The sequence below is a fragment of the Triturus cristatus genome, chromosome 11 (genome assembly GCF_964204655.1).
Source record: "Triturus cristatus chromosome 11, aTriCri1.1, whole genome shotgun sequence".
In the NCBI taxonomy this organism is placed as follows: domain Eukaryota; kingdom Metazoa; phylum Chordata; class Amphibia; order Caudata; family Salamandridae; genus Triturus; species Triturus cristatus.
The window spans coordinates 378,689,371-378,713,330 of record NC_140594.1 but is presented as its reverse complement, the minus strand read 5'-3'; positions in this window follow the sequence as shown (position 1 = coordinate 378,713,330).

Genomic DNA, 23,960 nt, shown 5'->3' with positions numbered 1-23,960 from the left:
AGGAAACCTATTGTCCAAGCCTCCCTTGCCGGGATCACTCCCAGCAGCAGGAGGTCAGACTTGTGTCGTGGCAGCAGCATCCATTTTGTGATGCTGGGGTTCTGGTTAACTTTAACCGGGTAAGTAGGTTACAACATGTCTTCTCCCTCTAGAAGGGAGGGATAATATCCTCATCCCCGGAAATGGGATGGGGGTATTATTCCAAAGTGTTAGACACCTTACACGACATGTTTTGATAAAGCCAAACCATAGTTACCATAACCGTTTAAGATTATAAGGCACTTTAAGAGTATATGGTAGGCTATATCATAGAACAGCTATAAGGACATGGTTCCGAAAGCTGCAGACAGGCTCAGCTCATGCTAGAGCACCATCTCACATGTTACCAAGCACTCTGCCTCCAGGATTGTTAAGGCCTGCCATAGGAGTGGCTGATAGGTACACATGTGTCTATATGTAAGTTAGGTATAGGAATACTACACCTAAGCAAGGAGTGATTACACGACCTTGCCCCAGCTGAGGGATCAGCCAGTTGGGTCATAATGGAAGGCCCGGCCAGGGGTGGCATAATACATGCTGCAGCCCCTGGTAGGCCTAGGGTACACCTATGCCCTGGGTACCTAAGGTACACTGTACAGGGGCCAATAAGGTGATCCTATCCAAATGGGTTATGCACCTAAAGTACATAGTATCAATTTAGAGAGAGAACAGCAGGGCTGTGGGTCTGATTAGCAGGCCCACAGCCACATCTAAGTCGAAAACCAGTAAAGCAAAAGCAAAAAGTGGGGGTGAACATAGAAAGCAGACCCTACTCTCCTACACAACCCCCCCCAAACTTAGGGACATTAAACTAACCTTGACCAGTTGAGTCTTAATGTTCTAAGTGGAAATATCTGGAGAGTCCATCTGCATTGGCATGGTCAGTCCCAGGTCTATGTTCCACTGTGAAGTCCATCCCCTGTAGGGAAATGGACCACCTAAGAAGTTTGGGATTTTCACCCTTCATCTGATTTAGCCACAAGAGGCGCTTATGGTCTGTCTGAATCTTGAAGTGAGTGCCAAACAAGTATGGCCTCAGCTTCTTCAGGGCCCAAACCACAGCAAAGGCCTCCCTCTCAATAGCTGACCAACGTTTCTCTCTAGGGGTCAACCTTCTACTTATAAAAGCAATGGGCTGGTCTTGACCATCTATATTAAGTTGTGAAAGAACAGCTCCCACACCCAACTCAGAAGCATCTGTCTGGACAATAAACTCTTTGGAGTAATCTGGACTTTTCAGAATAGGTGCACTGCACATGGCCTGCTTCAGGTCATCAAATGCTTTTTGACAGCTTACTGTCCACTGAACTTTCTTTGGCATTTTCTTGGAGGTCAAGTCATTAAGTGGTGTCACAATGGACCCATAGTTCTTAACAAACTTTCTGTAGTACCCAGTCAGGCCCAAGAAAGCTCTGACCTGCGTCTGGGTAGTTGGAGGAGTCCAGTCCTTTATGGTCTGGATCTTGCTCTCCAGTGGTTGAACCTGACCCCCACCGACTAGGTGGCCCAGGTATACAACTTTGCTCTGCCCTATCTGGCACTTAGTGGCCTTGATAGTGAGGCCTGCCTTTTGCAGGGCCTCTAAAACATTCCTCAGGTGGACCAGGTGATCCTCCCAGGTGGAGCTAAAGACAGAAATATCATCTAGATAAGCTGCACAATAATCATCCAACCCAGTAAGGACTTGATTCACCAACCTTTGGAAAGTGGCAGGTGCATTCTTCAAACCAAAGGGCATTACCACAAATTGATAATGTCCTCCTGGGGTCGAGAAAGCAGTTTTGGCCTTTGCATTCTCAGCTAGTCTGATTTGCCAGTAGCCTGCTGTCAGGTCAAATGTGCTCAAAAACTTAGGTTCAATGACTCCCAGCTCCAACATCTTTTGTACCTCAACTTTTATGCAGTCCCTGACATGGTCAGGTTGCCTGTAGATTTTACTCTTCACAGGCAGACTGTCACCAGTGTCCACCTCATGGGTGCACCAGTTTGTCTGACTTGGGGTCAGAGAGAACATATGTCTGTAGGATTGCAGAACCTGTCTGCAGTCCTGTTGCTGATGGACAGTGAGGCTGTCAGAAAAGACCACACCATCAACTGAGCCATCATCAGGGTTCTGAGTCAACAGGTCTGGGAGAGGGTCACTCTCTTCCTCCTGCCCCTCATCTGTAGCCATGAGTAAGCCCATGTCTGCCCTGTCAACATATGCCTTCAATCTGTTGACATGAAGCACCCTGTGGGGGCTTCTGGGAGTCCCAAGGTCCACCAAGTAGGTGACTTCTCCCTTTTTCTCAACAATAGTGTGGGGTCCAGACCATTTGTCTTGGAGTGCTGCTGGGGCCACTGGCTCCAACACCCACACTTTCTGCCCTGGCTGGTAAACAGTCAGCACAGCCTTTTGGTCATGCCAAGCTTTTTGGAGTTCTTGGCTTGCCTCAAGGTTTTTAGAAGCCTTCTTCATATACTCTGCCATCCTGGAGCGGAGACCAAGTACATAATCCACTATATCAAGTTTGGGTTGTCTGAGAGGTCTCTCCCATCCTTCCCTTACTAAACATAGGGGTCCTCTTACAGGATGCCCAAACAAAAGCTCAAAAGGGCTGTAGCCAACCCCCTTTTGTGGGACCTCTCTGTAAGCAAACAGAAGGCAGGGTAAAAGGATGTCCCATCTTCGCCTAAGCTTGTCTGGTAACCCTTTTATCATTCCCTTTAGGGTCTTGTTGAATCTCTCAACAAGCCCATTGCACTGTGGGTGATAGGGTGTGGTGAACTTGTAGTTCACACCACACTCCTTCCACATTGCAGTCAAGTATCCTGACATGAAGTTGGCACCTCTGTCAGAAATGACCTCCTTTGGAAAGCCTACTCTGGAGAATACTCCAAGCAGGGCCCTTGCCACAACAGGAGCTGTTGTGGTCCTCAGGGGGATAGCTTCTGGATACCTGGTGGCATGGTCCACTATCACCAGTATATATCTGTGCCCAGATGCTGTTTGTGGGTCCATTGGTCCTACAATATCTATGCCCACTCTTTCAAAGGGAACCCCCACCACAGGTAGTGGTATTAGGGGGGCCTTTGTGGTGCCACCTGATTTGCCACTGGCTTGGCAGGTGACACAGGAGCGACAAAACTCCTTGGTATCTTCTGACATATGGGGCCAGTGAAAGTGAGGGACAAGCCTGTCCCAAGTCTTGATCTGGCCTAAGTGTCCTGCAAGGGGAATATCATGGGCCAAGGTAAGAAGGAAGCCTCTGAACCTCAGTGGTATGACCAACCTCCTGGATGCACCAGGCTTGGGGTCTCTAGCCTCTGAATACAGTAGCCCTTCATCCCAATACACTCTATGGGTACCTTGAGCATTCCCTGCAGCCTCAGCAGCAGCCTGCTGTCTGAGGGGTTCAAGAGAGGGGCAGTCTAATTGAGCCTGCCTCAGATCTGCCCTTGAAGGTCCCCCTGTCCCAAGAAACTCAACCTGATCAGGTTCCAGTTCCTCTAGGACAGTTCCTTCAGGGCTCTCAGAATCATCCTCCTGGGAGGGCTGATCCACCACCTGAGGCAGGGGGGAAGGCACAGCCTTAACCCTACTGCTCTTTCTCTTGGGTTGTGACTGGTCCATAGTTTCAGGATCCAGCACTTGTTCAGTGGTGCACTTTTTGGCCTGTGACCTGGTCACAGCAAGGACATGTGCATCTATCCCCAGCATTTCTGCATGGGTCCTATACTCCATTTCAGACCAAACTGAAGTTTCAAGATCATTGCCCAGTAAACACTCTACAGGAAGGTCTGAACTAACAGCAACTTTCTTGAGGCCAGTTACCCCTCCCCAGGAGAAGTTAACAATAGCCACACTATGGGAGGTAGTGGCATTGCTAGCGTTGGTCACTAGGTAATTCTCACCTAGTATGATCTGTCCAGGGTCCACAAAGGCAGGTGTCACCATTGTGACACTAGCCCCAGTGTCCCTGTAGGCATGAGCCATTCTTTGGTTGATAAAAGCAGTCTGTCTGTACTTGCCCAGGTTACTGGGGCCTACAGTAGAGGACAAAGTTAAGTCCCCATCACAGATCAGAACAGCCTGAGTAGGTATTCTGACTAGGCCAGAATCCTCCTCAGTTCCCAGGGTTAACCCTACTACACCCTTTTGCTGGGAACCACCACTTACAGCTGGACTAGGGGGTACAGTTGCCTTAGGGGCAATGGTGGCTGGGGGCTTATCCTTTTTGGTGCACTCACTAAACCAATGTGAGTTGGACTTACAATAGTTGCACCATGGTTTCTTTTGGCCATCTTTCTTTTTATCCTTTTTGGGACCACCCTCCCCCTGAGCCTTTTGGGGGCCTGGTGAAGACTTCTGGTGGTTTGTGTTTCTGATCATTACCCTTCTGGTCTGCCTTTTTCTGATCACCGCCCTGGTTCTGGTTTTTCTGCTTAACTCTAGTCCTGACCCATCTATCTGCCTTCTTTCCCAATTCTTGGGGAGAAGTCAGATCAGAATCAATCAGGTGTTGATGCAGTAGCTGGTTTTGACAGTTGTTAAGTATTTGTTCTCTCATGATCAAATTATACAATCCTGTATAGTCCTTAACCTTACTTCCCACTAGCCAGCCTTCCAGAGCCTTAGTGGCACAATCTACAAAGTCAGTCCAGTCCTGAGTCTGTGTCTTCTGGGTATCCCTGAACAACTACCTGTATTGTTCAGTGGTTAGGCCAAACCCATCAATTAGAGCACTCTTCAGGACGGTGTAATTGTCTGCATCCTCATCACTAACTGTGAGGAGCTTGTCTCTACCCTTCTCAGAGAAGGAGAGCCACAAGATAGCTGCCCACTGACTTTGGGGTACCTGCTGTACTTTGCAAACTCTCTCCAAAGCAGTTATCCATTTGTGGATGTCATCCCACACTTGTAGGGAGGGACAATCTTGCTCAGGTTTCTATTATCATAGTGCCTGTCTCTATCCTTAGGGATATTGCTGCCACCAGTGGGTTCTGACCCACTTAACTTTTGCTCTCTAGCCAGAGCAAGCTTCTCTTTGGCAAGGGCAAGTTCTTCCCTCTGAATCCTCAGATTAGCTTCCCTCATTCTGGCTTCATGCTCCTTTCTCTCAGGGGAAGTCATTCCCCTGTGAGAAGAGGCATTAGAGATGCTAGAGACATGGGAGTGGATGGATTCCCTTGAAGGGGATCTGTCTCTCCTGCTTCTCTGGTTAAGCCCACTTGGGGGTCTGTATGGGGGGACCCCATGCAAACTCCCATGTAAGCTTAGGTTAGCCTGGCTAAGTCTTCCTACTTGGCCCTGGCTGTCTACCTCTTCATCTGAAGTCCCATCTGACTCATCTGTGGTGGGTAGACCCTCCTTTGTACCTAGGGTACTGGCCTGTGAGGCCCTAAGAGTATCATACTCCTCTAGGAGTTGTACTAGCTGAAGGAGGGTAGGGTTTGCACACTGTTTTAACTTTCTGGAGGTACACAATTGTCTCATCTCCTGAAAAGTTAGGGTATCATATCTAGAGGGGGTCTTCTTCAGACCTGCCCCTCCTGAGAGAGCATCTCCTTGATCTCCTCCCAGAGACATGATCTAGTGAGGGTGTGGTGTGTGCACCTACCTACACTAGTTGTTTCTACTAAACCTCTCTAGTAGTTGTAGTCAGGGTGTGTTACTCCCTTCAACCTACAACCACTAAGTCCAGTAGGACTTAAGTATTATAATCTATGTTATATGTACCTAAACAATATCCGTGTGATCTTTCAATTTAGTATCCCAAGATTACAATGGTATTACAACAGCAAGCTCAGATCCCACCGCTGCCACCAATGTTAGAAGTTGGCCTGATGTATGATGTCACTAGTTCTAGTGTACACCTTATATCAGTCCAAACAACCCTTATGGTGATTGGTTGTAAAGTCAACCTTATAGACCAGCTATCCTAGTGGTAGCATGGACAAGAGCAGTCTTAGGCTAAACTCTGAATGGCATGTGAAGCCAGCTGTGATACCATATATAATCCCTTGAATACCAAATGAAAGGACACCACAACAGATATATATATAAAATAAAGTGTATTTATTCTAGTCAAACCCTCAGCACTCTTTATGAGATTAGAGGTAAGTACAACACAGTCTTATTCAAGCATACATTAAGTCACACAGGTAAGTAATGCAGTTAGGCCCTAGGGGCCACGCAAACCATATACTAAAGAAGTGGTATAAGGACCACTGTCACGGAAATAGGATAGGCCTAGGCCTAGGGAATCGCTGGGGCTACACTACACTAGCAACAGTTAGGAAGTGGGAGGCCCACGGGATTCAGGTGCAGAGTGGAAACACTCACGTGTAATGCGTATAATCGATAGAAATAGTACAGTTTTGAATTAATAAGATTTAGGACACTTCTAGAGTAGCTAGGCAGTCGAGACTTGAAAACTAGACACTAGGATAGTCAATACCCTGATGAGCACCGGAGTACCCAAGTTACCTAGCCCACAGGCTGCGGGTGCATAGGTGTGAAGTTGCGTCGGGTTTCGTCGTCGACTCCTATGGATGCCTGAAGAAAGATGCTGACAGGCAGTCAGTGAAGAGTGTCCGGTGGATCCCAAGGCTGGGATCAGGAAGGAAGGATACCTGCAAGCAGAAGGGACAGAGTCAAGGTCACTAGCCAGTGACCACGTGGAACCAGGAAGGAACCAGGCGATGTCGTGAAGCTTGCAGTGGGAAGGTGAAGCTTGTCGCAGTAGCCACGGGTACCAGGAGACGTCGAGGACGACCGGGACCAGGAGGCGAGCTGTCCCACGAAGGCTCTTGCTGTCGGCGGCGTCGAAGTCGAAGAAGGACTCACCAAGCCTTGGCAAGCGGAACCCACGCAGAATGAAGGACTTGCTTCTGGTGCAGACCAGGAAGGTCTGGGGTGCTTCTCTTTTGCAGAGGAGCAGGAGCCAGTCTGGAGGAGCCAAACCAGCAGTCGAAAGTCAAAGGGATGTCGTCACAAAGGTTACTAGCCAACGGGCAAGTAACCGGACAGACGCGGCAAGCAGGAAACTGCAGAAGGGCCCCACGCAGGACTCGTGGAGTGTGGGGGCCTGATCTTCGGTGCAGATGGTGCTTGGGGTCGGGGCTTCTCAATCCCCAGTGCACAACTTCGAGGGTGCCTCAGAAGCTACGCTGGAAGATACTCGCCACTTTTCCCAGGTAGCCGGTCCCACGTCTCTCGTCGCCTCCACGGATCTCAGCTCAGCTGTGGATGTGGATCAGGGTCAGAGAAGTCTGGAAGTCAAGGCTCTGGTCGGGCTCTGCAGTCGGTCCCTCGTAGAACTTTCACCAAAGCAAAGGGTAAGTCTCTTGATGGAGCCTGTTTGCACAGGGTAGCCACTCCTTGGCCACAAGGGAGATTCTTCAGTCTTCTTCTTTCGTCGAATGTCGAAGGTCCAGAGTTTCTGTTCAAGTTGCAGGTTCAGGATAATCTAATCTCCTGGGGCCCAGCTACCACTCTTATACTAATCTGGGGGGCTGGGTTGCCTGCTAGGTCATGCCTTATGGGTAGGTCCTGGGAGGGGGGTGGTTACACCCCCTTCCCTTTGTCCAGTTTAGCGCCAGGACTGGGGCTGGAGTGCCCCAGCACCGGTTTGAACTGGACTATGCATGGAGCACCTTGTGTGCCCCAGGCAGTGTCTCGTTTCATTCATCCCTCCCTGCCCCAATACACTAAGGCCTGTCTGGGGTGGTGCTCGCACCTCCCAAGGCAGGAAACCTATTGTCCAAGCCTCCCTTGCCGGGATCACTCCCAGCAGCAGGAGGTCAGACTTGTGCCGTGGCAGCAGCATCCATTTTGTGATGCTGGGGTTCTGGTTAACTTTAACCGGGTAAGTAGGTTACAACATGTCTTCTCCCTCTAGAAGGGAGAGATAATATCCTCATCCCCGGAAATGGGATGGGGGTATTATTCCAAAGTGTTAGACACCTTACACGACATGTTTCGATAAAGCCAAACCATAGTTACCATAACCGTTTAAGATTATAAGGCACTTTAAGAGTATATGGTAGGCTATATCATAGAACAGCTATAAGGACATGGTTCTGAAAGCTGCAGACAGGCTCAGCTCAGGCTAGAGCACCATCTCACATGTTACCAAGCACTCTGCCTCCAGGATTGTTAAGGCCTGCCATAGGAGTGGCTGATAGGTACACATGTGTCTATATGTAAGTTAGGTATAGGAATACTACACCTAAGCAAGGAGTGATTACACGACCTTGCCCCAGCTGAGTGATCAGCCAGTTGTGTCATAATGGAAGGCCAGGCCAGGGGTGGCATAATACATGCTGCAGCCCCTGGTAGGCCTAGGGTACACCTATGCCCTGGGTACCTAAGGTACACTGTACAGGGGCCAATAAGGTGATCCTATCCAAATGGGTTATGCACCTAAAGTACATAGTATCAATTTAGAGAGAGAACAGCAGGGCTGTGGGTCTGATTAGCAGGCCCACAGCCACATCTAAGTCAAAAACCAGTAAAGCAAAAGCAAAAAGTGGGGGTGAACATAGAAAGCAGACCCTACTCTCCTACATTCACCAGTGGCAATTTTGGGAGTTCTCCCTTACTGGGATAGCATCTCCCTGGCCTACTGGAACTGTTGTCCACCTTTCCTATACTGGCCCACTGGAACTGTGGCTAACAGTTGTCCACCTTTCCTATACTGTCTCTTCTTTTTCTTTTGCGGCTTAGCTGCACTAACTGCAGGTTGAGCCCCCCTCAGGTTTTTTGGGTGAGGTCTGGCATTGGACCAGTGCCTCTCTTTGGCTTAGACCAACCTCTGGGTGGTTATTCCCAAGGAGACAATCAAGGGGGAGGCCTTTACCGACTACCACCTTTCTCCATCTAAGGGGCCCGGCTATTTCGAGGAGCACTACAGCCACAGGCCTAACAGTGACACCCCCTGGGACAGCTCTTACTCTTTTTGTTTCCCCTGGGACATACTGGTTTGAGAGAACCAACCTGTCATAGACCACAGTGTGTCTGGCACAGGTATCTCTTAGGGCAGTGGCTGGAATTCCATTCACCAGTAGGTGGTGGAAGTACCTGCTCCCCTCTGGAATCTGCAACTCACCTTTTGGGCCCAGTTTCCAGTTGAAGGCTAGGAGGACCTCCTCATCTGAGGTATCACCCTCCAAAGCTACACTGGCAACCCCTGGAGCTACACTAGAGGCTTTGTTTTTAGGACAGATAGGGTCCTTGGTGTGGTGTCCTGCCTTTTGACAGTTGTGACACCATCCCTTGTTGGATCCCAATCCTTACCTTGGTACCCAGATTTGGTTTGTGAGATGTCTTTGGGCCCACCCTCCTGGACAGGTTTATTGGGGGCTACCTGGGACTCCTTACTTTTATCTTTAAGAGGTTCACTGTCTTTCCTCTGGGGAGGTTTTGTAACCTTTATCTTTTGGTCACCCCCAGTGGATGTCCTAGTTACCCTTGTCTTGACCAAATGGTCTGCCTTCTTTCCCAATTCTTGGAGAGAAATTGGACCTAGGTCTACCAGATACTGATGCAACTTTTCATCAATGCAATTACTTAATATGTGTTCTTTCATAAACAAATTATAAAGACCCTCATAATCTTGCACTTTGCTTCCAGTCAACCAGCCATCTAGTGTCTTAACTGAGTAGTCTACAAATTCCACCCAGGGCTCAATCTGGGTTTTCTGAGCCCCCTGAATCTAATTCAATCCTCAAATTCAATACTCCCTCAATCAGAGTTCTCTTCATGAGGTCATGAGACCCAGCATCTGTCCCACTTAGGCTCAGAAGTCTGTCTCCGCCCTTACCAGAGACAAATTCCCAAAGGAGGGCTCCTGAGTGAGTTTTCTTCACCCTTCTGGCTTCACAAGCCCTTTCAAAGGCTGTGAACCATTTGGTGATATCATCACCCTCCTCAAACAAGGGACAATCCATTTGGGGATCTTGGGATCATAGGATCCTTCTTTTTTAACATATTTTTTAGATTGCTACCACCATTGATGGGTGCTAGGCCCATCTCTGCTCTTTCATTTCATTTTCTAGAGCTAGGTCTAATCTTTTGGTCAGCCTGGCTAGCAGGATGTCCTCCTCATTGAGGCTTTAGTCAATGTCCTCAGTAGTGCCTGAGTCACCTGTGTGGGATTTAGGTACTGAGAGGTTGATTCTTGGAGTCAGGCCCACGGGGGCACTTTTCTCCCTAAGAAGTGGGGGAGGTTGATCGACCTGGTCATCCTCTCCCTCTTCTTCCTCATCTGATTGGTCTTCACCATTTTCAGATGGGTGGTCCTTAGCATACCCAGCCAACAGCTCCTGTAAATTTTGTATGGTGGTGTGGGACCCCATGGCTATGTTTTTAATTTTACATAGGGACCTTACCTCCTTGAAAGACAAGTGAAGGTAAGGGGTGAGGTCAAGCTCCTCAGCCAGGTCCTGTTTATTTTATTTGTTTATTTGAAAGGTTTTATATAGCGCTGGCTAGAACCGGGGGTATCAGAGCACTTTACATGAGTATCAGACCATAGTTACAGGTTACATCGTTACAAAGTTTACACAGTTATTAGAGCATAGCTATATAGTTACATGTTAGGTCGAGACAAGCAATAAGGACAATATGCATAAGGGAAAAAGCAGGCAAGAGGAGAGATTCATTGTAGAGGGGGTAGGAGCAGAGGAAGTAGACAGCGAATGGAGGAGGGAAAGAGGAGGGGGAGAGACACAGCATGAACGAAGAGGGGTATGTTGACGGGGGCACAAACCGGTAGACGAGTAATACCTGCGTCCAAAGTCCAGTAAGCTGTGATCCCAGGGGAAGTGGTATCATTCCCCCAACTCCGTTGCGAGAGGCTCCCTTTACGCAATGGATTCTCTCAGAGGGGTCTCTGAGACTCCAAGGCCTACCTACTGGATCCCTCCCTATAAAGGGGAGAGGGAGTGCTTTGGCAAGGGGCGCCATACCATACCTCAACTGTGAGTGGCTCCCTTGGAGCTGTAGACTCTCTAAGAGGGATCACTGAGACTCCAGAGTATAAATAATTGGTTCTTTCCCCAACAAGGGGAGAAGGAGTGCTTAGTTAAAGGGCACAAGGGACAGGGGGCTAGGCGGCGTAGCAGGCAAGGGGAGGGATTAAGGGGAGGGGGGATAGGAGGAAGTAGACAAAGAATGAAAGAGGGAAAGCGGTAGGGGAGGGTGCAAGAGAGCATGAAAGGGGGAGGGTGAAGGAGGCACAAAAAGGTAAATGGGTAAAAACCTCGTCCAAGGTCCGGTAAGCTGTGATCCCAGGGGAAGTGGTAACATTCCCACGTCTTCGCTGCGTGAGGCTCCCTTTACACAGTTGACTCTCTCAGAAGGGTCTCTGAGACTCTAAGGTCCTGTATGGCATTGTTGTTATTTTCACTAACAGCTGGGTTCTTGTTTTGAGACATTGTTAAAAAAAATTCTAACCCTAGCTAAATTGACTTTTTATTTTTCTAAAATTCTGCAGCGACTTAACCAAGGTCCTAGCCAGACTTTTAGTAATTTTGCAAAAAAATGCCAATTTGAAAAATCAGAATTCTAAAGACCTTTTAAGAGTTTTGTTGTGTGATCAGGTGGTAAAAAAGTAGTCTAACAAATGCAAAGTTGTACATACCACCGCTGATCCACCAATGTAGGAAGCTGGCTCTGTATATACTATACCAAAGTAATTTTGGGATTTAGTCTTTAAGGAGTTGGGATAGGTGGCTGATTTAGCACTCTCCCCGGAGCCTGCACCCGCCCTGTTGGGCTACTCCAAACCGATATCTAAGGTGGCTCGTGGGTCGGTTGACAAGGGCTTGCTGCTAACTAAGCGCAGGGTGGTGATGTGTTGATCGTGAGGACCGATCCCTACTATAGCTCAGTGGTTGAGCGACATGCTTTACTGTAGAACGCAAAGGAGTAGTTTCTTTTCTGTAACTCCAGTTCTGTAGTAGGGGTATCTCTGTTATAGTCATAATCTAGTGAATAGTCCCGCCCATGTGCGCGGACCCCGGAGCAATAAAAATAATCTCTTAAATTGTCAAGTCATGCAGACCTGCATCCACACTTTAGAGAGAATTTCAAAGACAGATAATGCAGCCTATATCCACAGGCTACACTGTCCAGTACTTCAACTAGAAAGAATTCCACCAGCAACCACCAACAGCACTGCCTGTCCAGCTTTTTCCATAGAGAAAGAAACCTGCCTCTTCCAGCAAAAGCCTCTGGAATGATAGAGAGGAAGGAATGGACAGACAAGCCCCATAGGCTGCCATTATGTGGCTCAGAACAGGATACTGTGCCTTTAAGAAAACTTTCCAGAACTTTTCCAGTATCCCAGAATGCACAGCAGGTCCTTTTTACTTTCAGTTCTTTTTGAAGGCGTAGCACGCCAGACCTGTAGCATTCCTTATATTAGTATTCATCTCTCCACCGGGGAGGAGGGCGGGCGCTTATGACTATAACAGATATACCCCTACTACAGAACTGGAGTTACAGAAAAGAAACTACTCCTTCTGTAGTAGGGGATCTCTGTGTATAGTCATAATCTAGTGAATAGAATGGCAAGCCCATCCCTACACAAAAACGGGGGTGGAGAAGATACAAAATAATACCACTAATGTGCGAGCAAATTTCGCAGCGAAGCCTGCCCAACCTGAGCATCTGCCCTGGCATCCGCGTCCAGACAGTAATGCGCAGCAAAGGTATGGACCGACTTCCAAGTGGCCGCCTTGCAGATTTCTGCAATCGGAACATTACGCAGCAAAGCAGTCGTGGCCGCTTTGCCCCTGGTGGAATGAGCCTTAGGTTTACCCCCTAAGGTCTTATTAGCCTTTTGGTAACACAACTGTATACAGGACACAATCCACCGAGAGATGGATTGTTTGGAGGTAGCAAGACCGGTCCTGACTGATCCATAATTGATAAACAATTGGTCTGACCTACGAATATCTTTGGTTTTATCAAGATAAAACTTCAACACCCTCCTCACGTCCAGGGAATGCAGAGACCTTTCCGCTGGAGAAGAAGGATTCTGAAAAAACGTAGGTAAAGTTATGGTCTGGTTGACATGAAAATCAGATATAACCTTAGGAAGAAATTTAGGGTGAGTACGCATAACAACCTTAGCCGCATGAAATACAGTATAAGGTTCTCGGCAACACAACGCCTGAAGTTCACTCACCCTGCGGGCTGGTGTGATGGCCACTAGGAACGCCGCCTTCCAGGACAGGTGCTGCAACGAAGCCTTGTGACTAGGTTCAAAAGGCTCCTTCATCAATCTGGACAGCACCACATTCAATTCCCAGGAAGGCGAGGGAAGTCTGACCGGAGGGAACACCTTCTTCAAGCCTTCCAAAAAATCCTTGACCACAGGGATCTGAAAGAAGGAAGTCTGTGAAGGACATTTCTTGTAAGCAGTCAAAGCAGTGAGATGAACCTTAATGGAGTGGAAATTAAGGCCCGACTGTGCCAAATGTAAAAGATACGGAAGGATGACATCTTCCTTACATGTTGTCGGGTCAAAATTCTTGGATTTGCACTAGATGCAGAATCTCTTCCACTTGTAAGCATAGGAAGTCCTAGTGGAAGGACGTTTAGCCTCCTTCAGTATGCCCATACAATCTTCTGGTAGATTCAAATGGCCATATTGCACTATCTCAGGAGCCATGCCGCCAAACTCAAAGACGAGAGGTTGGGATGCACCATCCGCCCCCCGAACTTCGTGAGAAGGTCCGGCCTGCACGGCAGCCACATGTGAGGAAGGAGAGACCGGTGAAGCAGATCCGTGAACCACCACTGCCTGGGCCATTCCGGGGCAATCGGGATCATCCGCGCCCTGAACTTGGACAGTTTGATGAGCACTGCTGGAATCAGGGGAATGGGTGGAAAAGCGTACAGAAAGCTGTTCGACCAGTCGATACATAGCGCATTCCCCAGCGTCCCCTTCTGGTAGTACCTGGATGCGAAGTCTCGGCATTTGCTGTTTTCGGCGGTGGCGAACAGATCTACGTCTGGAGTCCCCCACCTTGCGAAGACTTCTCCTAGCACCTCGTCGTTTATGACCCATTCGTGGTTCTCCTGAAGCAGCCTGCTCAGTGCGTCCACCTGAACATTCTGCACCCCCGGCAGATGCGTGGCCGTGATCATCAATCCGCGGGCCAGAAGCCAGCGCCAGATCGCCTGCGCCTCCTGCGACAGAGTGCGCGAACGCGACCCCCCTTGCTTGTTGAGGTAATACATCGTGGTTGTATTGTCTGTCTGTATCAGCAACGAGGTGGTCTGGAACGACGGATGAAAGGGCTTCAATGCCAGGTACACGGCTCTGAGTTCCAGGAAATTGATGTGGTACGTCGACTCCAACGGGGACCACTTTCCTTGTATCTTTAAGTCTCCGGAGTGCGCTCCCCAACCTTGGAGAGACGCATCCGTCACGATAGTCGTCTCGGGAATGTCCTTGTGGAAGGGAACCCCCTGAGGAGATTCTCCGCCGAACACCACCATTTCAGAGACTGAAGAGCATGTAGAGACAGCCGGATCTTGTCGTCCCAAGAACCTGTTCTCTGATCCCGTTGATCCTCCAAGCACTCCTGCAGTGGTCGCATGTGCAGCCGTGCGTGCAGCGTGAGGAAGGTACAGGAGGCCATCGACCCCAGCAGCGAAGACACCTTCCTCACTGTCGCCGATGGAGCGGCCATGAGGTCCTGAGCCTTCCGAAGGAGCGATAACCGTCTCTCCTCCGAAGGAGACACGCTTGCTGACCGTGTATCGATGGAGGCCCCCAAGTACTGTATGCACTGGACCGGAGTCGGGACAGATTTGGACATGTTGACGTGTAACCCCAGCTTGTTCAAGAGAACGCACGTCCTCCGGAAGTGCGCCTGCGCTTCCGAAAAAGATGAGGCCTTGATCAACCAGTCGTCCAGGTACGGGTAGACAAACACCTTGTTCCTCCGTAGGTGCGCCGCTACCACTGCCATGCACTTCGAGAAGGTCCTTGGGGCAGACTTTAGCCCGAATGGCAGTACTGTGTAATGATAATGATTGGCGCCGACTTGGAACCGCACGAACTTCCTGTGTTTCCGTGCAATGGGCACATGGAAGTACGCATCTTGTAGGTCTATGGCACAGAGCCAGTGTCCCTGTTGCATCTGAGGGTAAATCTGATGCAACGACAGCATGCAAAACTTCTCTCTGCGAATCCATTTGTTTGCTTGCCGCAAATCCAGAATGGGCCTGAACTCGTTCTTGTCCTTCTTGCGAACCAGGAAGAAACGAGAGTACAGACCTCTTCCCCTTTGAGACAGAGGTACGTCTTCCACCGCCTTTTTCCTTAACAGGATGTCTGCCTCCGCCTGGAGCTCTCGCAGTTGATACCGCGAGCTTACCGGCGGAATCGCTGGAGGCGGGCTGATGAATCGAAGACTGTATCCATTGCAAACAATATTCAACACCCACTTGTCCTGAGTAATTTTTCTCCACTCTGCCGGAAAAAATTGAATGCTTCCCCCCACTGGAGTGGGTAACGGTTGCAGGGGAAGTAAATGCTCAGGGCCGCGACCCGGCCGGGCCCTTGGTAGCCGGAGCGGACTGCTGGCCCCCTCTACCCTTCTGGCGTTTCTGGAAGGGTTTACGGAACTGCTGCTGCTGGTGCTGCTGCTGTCCCGAGGCCTGCCTACGCCCTCTGTCCGCAGACCCGAACCGTCTCTGGAAGGGGCGTTTCTTCTATTCTGGCTTCTCCAAACCGACAGCCGTCAGGGTCTCCGCCTCCGTCTTCATGCGGGCCATCTCGTCGTCCGCATGCTGCCCGAACAGGGTTTCCCCCGAGAAAGGCAGATTGGCCACTCTCTGCTGAGCCTCCGGCTTGAGTGAGGTGAGGCGAAGCCACGCGTGCCGCCGTTGGTGGACTCCATGACAGTACCCATGCACCGCCAGCAGGGACACATCCGCTGCCGCACTGATCACCTGGTTGGAGACTAGCATCCCCTCGCGCAGAGTCTCCAAGAAGTCTTCCCTCTTGTCACGAGGCAGCAGCTCCGCATACTGCTGGAGAGACTCCCACAGGGCCCGGTCGTAACGCCCCAACAGGGCCCCGGCACTTGCCGCCTTCATGGTGGTGGCAGCCGTACCACAAACCTTTCTGCCCGCCGAATCCAGCCAGCGGCTTTCCTTGTCGGGCGGAACTGTCGATGAGGGGGTGGTAGCATGCTGCTTCCTCGCCGCCGTCACAATGACTGAATCTGGCTTAGGGTCCGTCCTCAAAAAGGTCGGGTCCGAGTCCGGAGCCCGATACTTCTTCATAAGCCGGGAGGGGGCGGATTTCGTCACTGCCGGAGTGAGGAACAACTCCATAGCTGGCTTCACCAGTCCCCGCATGAGAGGCAGCAGGGGGCGAGACAGGTGCTTTTTGTGCAGCGTCTCGAATATCACGGACGTCGTAGGTGTCGGTACCGTCACCGTGATTCCCAACTTGGCTGCACCTCTCAGCAGTACCTCCTGGAAGGAGACCAGATCGTCAACCGGCGACACCCTCGTCCTGGGTGAGTCCGACAGTGTCGGAGAGAAGTCCCTGGCCGATGATCGAGTGCGCGATCTGGATCTGCGCCTCCTGTGGCGCCGTCTCGATGTTGAGGACGAACGCCCATGGCTCCGCGATCTCCCTCTCCGTCCGGAGCGGGAGCGCGATCTTCTTGGCTTCGGTTTGTCCGCCGGCCTTGCCGGGCCCGGCGACCGTGGCTTACCCTGGCGCCGCGGCTGAGGCGTTCCCTGCGGCGGCGGCGGATACCTGGGTAATGAGACCGATCGCGTCGGAACCGGCGGTGGGCCCGAAGGCCTGCGAGGCGGAATCGCAGGAGGAGGAGGAGTAGGAGGAGGAGGAGGAGTTGGTGGTGGCGGCATTAGCGGCGGTGGTGGAGGAGGAGGCGGCGTATATACCACTGAGTACCCCAAGCCCGGGGACTCCGTCGAGGGACTCCTGGTGTCCAGGCGCCCCCTGCGCCTCCTCGACGTCGATGAATCCTTCTTTGACGTCGACCGTCTCCGTGACGGCGATCGCCTCCGCGACGTCGATCGCCTCCGCGACGTCGATCGCCTCCGTGACGTCGATCGCCTCTGTGACGTCGATCGCCTCCTCGACGTCGATCGTCTCCGTGACGTCGATCTCTTCCTCGACGTCGACTGCCTCCGTGACGTTGACTGCCTCCGTGACGTTGATCGCCTCCGTGACGTCGATCTGCTCCGTGACGTCGATCGTCTCCTCGACGTCGACGGCGAACGCCTCCTCTTCGCCGACGGCGAACGGCGATCTCCCCTCGACGGTGAGCGCCGACGCCGGGCCTGATCTCGACGTCGATGCCTCGACGGAGACGTTGACGGCGTCGACGCCGAAGTCGTCGACGGCGGTCCGATCAGCTCCCTCGACGTCGACGTCGCTTCTCCCCAGAGCCCTGGGGGGACGGTGAACACACTGTGGTCATCCCTCTCGACGCCTTAGTCGACGTCATCGACGCCGGTGGAGAATGGGGGTGCTTGCCGGTCTTCCTGCCCCTGGGGAGCCCCCCAGAGGCCTCAGCATGGGCAGAATCAGCCCCTCCTGATCCACCTTGTGCCTTCAGCCTTCTGTCCTCCAGGACTTGGAGCCTGATCTTCATTCTTTCCCTCAGGGTCCTGGCTGAGAAGGAGTGGCAGATATCACACTCCTCAGGCACATGGGACTGGGGAAGGCAGCCTATACACACCTTGTGTGGATCTGACTTAGCCTTCTTTCTGTCGCACTCTGGGCACTTGTCGAACAAGCCAGGCATGTTGACAGCACCAGAACACTAAACACTTGAAAAATTGACAAAAAAACAACAATAAACCCTTGAAAAAGGAGCGCTCAATGCTCCAGGGTCCTGCTAGCAGGAGCCGGAAAAAAGAACTGAAAGTAAAAGGGACCTGCTGTGCATTCTGGGATACTGGAAAAGTTCTGGAAAATTTTCTTAAAGGCACAGTATCCTGTTCTGAGCCACATAATGGCAGCCTATGGGGCTTGTCTGTCCATTCCTTCCTCTCTATCATTCCAGAGGCTTTTGCTGGAAGAGGCAGGTTTCTTTCTCTATGGAAAAAGCTGGACAGGCAGTGCTGTTGGTGGTTGCTGGTGGAATTCTTTCTAGTTGAAGTACTGGACAGTGTAGCCTGTGGATATAGGCTGCATTATCTGTCTTTGAAATTCTCTCTTAAGTGTGGATGGAGGTCTGCATGACTTGACAATTTAAGAGATTATTGTTATTGCTCCGGGGTCCGCGCACATGGGTGGGACTATTCACTAGATTATGACTATAACAGAGATACCCCTACTACTGAACTGAGAATTTCAGTGACCTTCTCCCACCACGTAGTAGACCTAAGAACTTCTGGGCGTTGTACAAAACATACCTAGCAACCAGAGATAGGGATACTACTTCAACTGAAGTTGTGAAACAAGAGTTGAGAGAGAACAGTTCTGATGAATAGCTGCTCAGGGTTGGGCCTAGTCTTTACAAAACGCCATGTGTGTTGCATGCTGATGTTGTGAGGGAAGCATTCGTTTGGTATCTCCATGATTTAATTGTAAGTGGGTCCAAAGCTGGGGTGCTGGAAATGGGGCGGTGGGTGGTGTGGACAGATAACGGGATGACATTGGATATAACCTGTCTGCTGACCTTTGGAATTGTGCTGTATGTTCTTTGATCACCCTGTGTTACTGTAATTGCCATATCAAAGGAACTGAGTCTCATGTTTGTTTTGAACAAAAAACTAAGAAAGTCTTAAAAAAAAAAAAAGGCCTCCTGCAGCTTGTTGTCTGTCTGGATCCAAACAGGAGGTCAACCAACTGACCCATGGAGTCCACTTTTTTGTCTTGGGTACAAGCGGAAGTGGGTGCAGTCCTTCAGGGCTCCTCTCAGGTCGCAAACAGATGGTCCAGTCCATTTATGATCTTCCTCAGGTCCAGAAAGTGCTCTTAGAATTTCAATTATGTATTAGGTTTTAAAAATATTTTTAAAGCATGGCCAAGCATGGTTATCAGAAATGTATAAACTCAAAGTACAAAGAAACAAAGGAAAACATTACCATTAAACATATTTCACCTTCCTCCACTTACTTAAGAGAGATAGGATTGTTCAATGGTATCAAACGTCCCTAACATGCATCTTATATAAATCTTCTTTACCTCCTCAGCAACTTGAGCATATTCATTATTCAAAGTCTAAAGTTCTGGTTGTGACTGCCAACCAAGGGCTGTTCATATGTTCAAAAGAAAGGAAAATTAGGAGATAGACAGGAAAAGCCAGGCTGACCATATAGATTACAAAATAGATTGCTGGTCCTGCAGACAGTAGATAATTCATTCATAAGATGCAACTATAAACAGACATTGGGCCCAGTCATTATGTCTAGGTGGGGTTGATTATTTCTATCACCTCACATCTTGGCCACTGCTCAAAAAGTATCAGTCCAGCACTTCAGATGACGGGTCAGGTCTGATAAATCGTCTGCATAATGTAACAGGATAAGCTTTATAGAAAAGCCTAATTGGGTAGAAGAGTTGATTCATGATAACAGCTACCTTATGACAAAAAATATGAAGAGCATGGCATGACCATAATAAATGTGCCATATGTCCTCCTCTGTTACCGAACCTCCAGCAATTGGAGGAATTCAATACATTTGCATGGTGAAACCTGTGGGGAGGCCAGTTCCAGTTATGCAGAATCTTGTAATAGCTACATTTTAGTGTGGTTTCTCGCATCCCTCAGCCATGGGAGTACAAGAGGGATGGCCATGCCTCACTGAAATACTCCGAACCCAAAACAGTTTGCCATCTTGTCTTAAGAGTATTCCTCATTGCCTTAGAGTGAATCTCTTCAAAATAAGTTGAATAAAGTGCGGAGATGACCCCCTTAAATTCTGCAATGAATAGAAGAGTCTAACAATGGCTGTGTAAGAGAGTTTTGAACTCAAGCAGTGCTTTAATTGGAGGAATCTCCAAAATGGAGACGTTCCAAGGTGAAATTATGCTTCTAGAGCTTCGAAGGACTTTACTTTGTCATCATCTATTAATCATCTCAGTTGGACCTTGTCCTTTTTGGAGGGTTATCCACAAACGTGTAGCCTTCGTCCTTCTATTTTTTCTGATGTGTTTTTGTTGGTTTTTAGGACTCTGGGCACTTTACCACTGCTAATCAGAGCAAACGTGCATATGCTCTCTGTCTAAATTGTATTGTGATTGTTTTATCCATGATTGGCATATTTGATTACTGGTAAGTCCCTAGTAAAGTGCATGGTGTGTGCCCAGGGTCTGCAAATCAAATGCTACTATTGGGCCTGCAGCACTAATTGTGCCACCCACATCAGTAGCCCTGCAACCATGACAGACCTGTCACTACAGTGTCTGTGTGAATAGTTTTAAACTGACATGTCTACCTGGAAAGTGCACCCACTTGCCAGGCCCAAACCTTCCCTTTTACTACATGTGAGGCACCCCTAAAATAGGCCCAAGGTGGCCCCATGGGCAGGCCGCAGTGTATTTGAAAGGTAGGACATGTACTGGTGTGTTTTACATATCCTAATAGTGAAATACTGCTAAATTTGTTTTTCAATATTGCAAGGACTATCTCACCCATAAGTTATCATTGGAGCTGCCGTGTAACCTCTAACTTCCAATCGGGAAGAGATAGAGGCTTGAAGTTTATGGTCCCTGAACTCACAATTTAAAAGTACATCTTTTAGAGAAGTTGGTTTTAAAATTGCTTGTTTGACAATGTCACTTTTAGAAAGTGGGCATTTTCTTGCTTTACCATTGTGTGCCTCTGCCTGCCTGTGGCATCCACATTTGAGGGAGTGTGACGGTTGGGCTGTTTGTGCATTCACTTCCGACAGCCACACAAAAGGAGCTGAGGTGGGCCCTGCATATCCTGATGGCCCATCGCCTGGCAGATTGGTCTTCCCGAGCTATAGTAGTGGGAAGAGTTGTCACTGAAAACTTGAACAGGGCCTCACACAAAGCTGTCTCCAGGCCCCCCATCCCCTGTAGTGTGCCTGGAGCCAGGTCAGGTAAGGGCAGGGCCTTCTGCACTACAAAGGCTTTCATTTGAAGCTTGCCTACTTCAAAGGGAGAAGCTGGTATTAGTCCTGGAGCTGTGACACCTTAACTTCACAACACTTCTGGACTAAGATGACATTCTCCTAAGAAAAAGAGCTGGAGAAGCTTTCAAAACGGACTGCCACTTTGCTGTCTGCTTTGGTGTTTTGGCCTGCTGCTTGCTGCTTTTATCTTGGGCAATGAAAGGACTGGACTTTGCTTTCTACATCCTGTTTGCCAAGGTTTTCCAAGGGCTTGTGTGTTCTTGACTCCTGTTAAGATGTCTCAGGGCCATCAAAGACTTCATCTGCAGCCCCTGAACTCCTGTGCTAGGAGTTCTCACCTGCCAAGTGATAACAACTCCAGTTCTGGGCCCTTGGAGGTAATTTTGTTGCAAAGAACCAGGAAAATCCACGCATCGACTCTCAGTGCCTGTTTTTCCCGACCAAAGCATTGGCGTGTGCGGCCGCTGAATCGACGCAGTGCCTGCCGTGCGGCTGAAGCATCACAGCAACTCGAGTCCCAAGTCCCAAGCATCATTTCACAGAAATCCGTGGTGCACGCTCCAACTTCGACACGGGCCCTGCTGTGCGGCTGACTAAAGCAACGCATCACCTGCTTCGCAACTGGGAAATCAACACAGCGCCTGTTCTGCCACTGCCTCATCGACCCAGTGCATCTGGATTTTCGGCGCATTGTCCCTGTGAGCCAAGTTCTTCATTAACGTGGCCCTGCAGTAAGAAATTAAGGGCACGCGTCCGAAGATCGACGCATCCCCTACCTTCACAGTAAGGAATCAACGGATCACCTCCCCTGGCAGAAAGGAATCAACTAGAGCAGGACTCTCTTGCGTACACTTACCGTGTTGAGAGTCCTGCTCTGGTTGCATCTCGGTTCTTACTTGGGGGCATAATTAATGCAGAGATATGCTAAATTTGGCATTGCAGTGCTCTGACATTTTCACAGAGCAGGGCTTTGCCGTATTCACAAGAATACAGTGTTTTCCCTAGCGATGCGCTAAATTTAGCTGCCTAATGCCAATGCAGGCACCCTTGCACCATAGTTCAAGCAGTTCAATTATTTTTTTACGTGTGGAAAGGTGTCCCTTCCTGCACATAAACAATCACTAATAGCAATGTGTTACTTCTATGTGTGCTGCAGAATCCAGCACACATAGAAGTAGAAAATGGTCATTACTCATATATCGTCATTATTTAATGATTGTTTATGTGCAGGAAGTGACACCTTCCTTCACATAAACAATCATTAATGTTATTTTACTCTTTCTATGTGTCCTGCTTTCAGCAGCACACATAGAAAAACAAAAGGCGAGGAGAAATAAAAGTATTCCTCCTCGTTTTGCCATTCAAATCCTGCTAATGGATGGCGTTAGTTTTTGCCGCTGCCTCAGATTTACACCTCCTTGTAAATCTGGGACAGCATTAAATGCAATGGGTGTTGTGTTTGAATGCCCACTGCAAAATCCATTGCACACCCCTTTCACGCTAAATGATGCCTGTAAAGGGGCCTTATTTACAAAGCGGCGTTAAGCCATGAAAAGTGGCTTAATTCTGCATTGTAAATTTTGAAAAGGATATATCGCCACCAGAACACTGCTGAAAGTTATGTTCTGGTGTTGATATCCCTTTCAAATATACCCCTGGGTTTCTCTTCCAGCAGCGTGGGAGGCCCTGTATCACTTACGGAGTGATTGACAGTGCCAGGGCATTTGAAACCGCAAACCACCATGTGGCTTGAGCTGCATGGTGATTGGTTGAGTAATCACATTGTGAGTGTGATACAGGGCCTGTAATTTGCTTTCAATCGCTGACATACAGCGAGCTGCAGGCTATGTTTTCAGACCAATGATCACTAACAGAGTGCAAGTGTGTCAGCGATCTATACAACACAAATAGTGCATGTGTGATAGGCTGAGCATAGCCTGCCAATCATTCAAACAGGCAGTTTGTGTTTTTTCCTGTCACTACGAGGGTCTGGTACTGTGGTGCTAAGCAGTTCTGTACAACTTTAGACTATTGAAGTGAAATTGGAACACGTCTAATGATTCACTTCATGAACCCCTATGAAGTGAGTCATCTCTGTTTCAGAGCTTGTGGCTGGAGTATCTCAACAAGGCCAGTGTGGAAATATATGCTTTGTAAAGTGAACAATGACTCTCAGAGTGATCTCTTGATACTGATGCCAATGTGGACTGTTAATTAACTCATGGGTGCTCATTTTATTTATTTGGGCAAAAGGTAGGCAAGTGAAAATTTTTGTTTACAGTGGCATAATCGAAAAACTTTCCTGCATTTCAAATCAGACTAATTCCACAAAATGCCCATGATTAAAGTATTACACCATGTTGCATAGTCAGCTTTCATTTATTTAAAAATGTGACTGTGGGAGCACAGGAACAATGTGAATGAATAAAACATGAGTGGCTATTCACATCACATGCAAGTGTTCACTTTTTTAGTGTCATATGGGCCATGAAAATGAATGTAAGGAAGAATTTCACGCTAAAAATAGCACAAAATGCCAGATCAGCATTTTGCATAATTTCTGAAAAGAAAATTGTTGGGGCAGAAAAGTCCTCTGCATGGTAATGGACGTGTACCCCTACCCTGAGTGCCCAACTGTACTCTTGTCTGGATCCCTCCTGCTGATCGTTGCTGTCATAGGCAGACATGTGCATGCCATCACATAGGCCTGTCTCACAGATTGTGGTCTTGTTGAACTTGGGGTTCCCAAAGCTCTACCCTCATAGTGGTGAAAGGCTACCACGTTCACCAGGAGTAAAACAGCCCTACACGGTGGTTGCAG